Source organism: Sphaeroforma arctica, assembly GCF_001186125.1.
Source record: "Sphaeroforma arctica JP610 unplaced genomic scaffold supercont1.118, whole genome shotgun sequence".
NCBI lineage: Eukaryota > Ichthyosporea > Ichthyophonida > Sphaeroforma > Sphaeroforma arctica.
In genome coordinates, this window is record NW_014040440.1 from 126,875 (window position 1) to 128,510 (window position 1,636).

The following is a 1,636-nucleotide window of genomic DNA, read 5'->3' on the forward strand; positions in this document are numbered from 1 at the left end:
ACATACATACATACATATATACATACATACATGTATACATACATACATACACACACACACACACACATATATATATATATATATATATATATATTTATACATATACACTCACAACACACACACACACACACACATATATATATATATATAAGTCCTACGAATGAACAGCATTGGATCGTATGCTATTCGGAATTTGTAACACCCGATTATCTGGTCATGATTCCTTCATTGCGTATGCTATTGTTCGTTAAAAGTATCATGCTCACGTACACTAGCCAGCATCTTCGTTGACATGACATAAGTGATGTTTTCTTATGGTAGATAAATATTTTCAGTGTAATAATTCCAGTGAGTGGCGTGATCTAAATATTGAACTTCAAGCCCTCACAAAGGTGTAGTTGGTCAAGTATTCCAGAATCTGATTGCTTTGACTCGCAGAGAAATAAGGCCATTATAGCGCACGCAAACACATACCAATAATTCTTTGGACGGCCAGGCTCACGTGAAGGATGAGCACACATGTGCAAGGTTACACTTCTTGGCTTAAGATTGCGAGGGAAACCTCAATGTGGAAATGAAAGGTTTGCAATCTTGATTTCCTATTTACGGATGTGGTGACATACAGGATTGGAAATCGCGTTGTGGCCGCGCTGTGGCAAGTTGCTCTCAGCATTACAACGAAGCACATAATTTTACATAGTGTAGCATATTCGTGTACATTGAAGCACTTACTGCCATTGAGTTGGCAGGACGCACACAAGTAGATGAGCCACTCCATCAACTACTGTCAATACCGCGAAGGTACTACTAAAAGCAAGAATTAGCATGGGTCAAAATAACGAGATCAAATACCGTTCTGCATTGTGTGTAATATAGATTGTGCATAACTAGCCTCTATGTTTCATATTAGGCCCAGTGTAGGGCAAGCCCATAATTGCTAAAGCCATTCGCAGTTGTTTATCTTGTGATACTCTCGTCTAACTGATGCCTCACGCAGTAGGTAAAGTCCACCAGGTTTCTTTAGGAGCTCTTCTCAGTAGCTAGTGGTTAGGCTACCACCGACCTTGCTTGTCTGGAAGCGATGATCCGCATGACATGTTGTGCAATGCATGTGTGTCTATCTACATTTATGGATATTTAGTACGAGGCTAGTGTGACCCATAAAGAAATTGAATGTTTCACACCTCCGACCGATATATTCAAAATATTCCTATATCGCCTACTACGGATCATTGTACATACCGACTTCTCGATGGGAAGGTTACTGGTATGAGTTGACTTGTTTTCCACGATGAAGATGCGAGTAAAAATTTTAGAAGTCGTCGCTGGCATCGGTCTTTCATATTCCCTGCATAAACAGAAGCATCATTGCACGGCTAAACCGCCCGTCTTTATACTGACTTTTAGAACACCGACACAGGTTGGCGAACCTCTGCTATCAGCCACGTACAACACAATTCCAATCCTATTGCGACAACAAGACTCGATACGAAATCCCCCGCTCTGCTTCTTTGCAGTGCTCGATGCACTACCAGACTGCCTCTTCCCTGAAACATATGCTGGTCATTCTTACTTTGTCGAGTGATTTTCGGGTCACCTAAATCACAGTGATATATATACACATATACATACATAC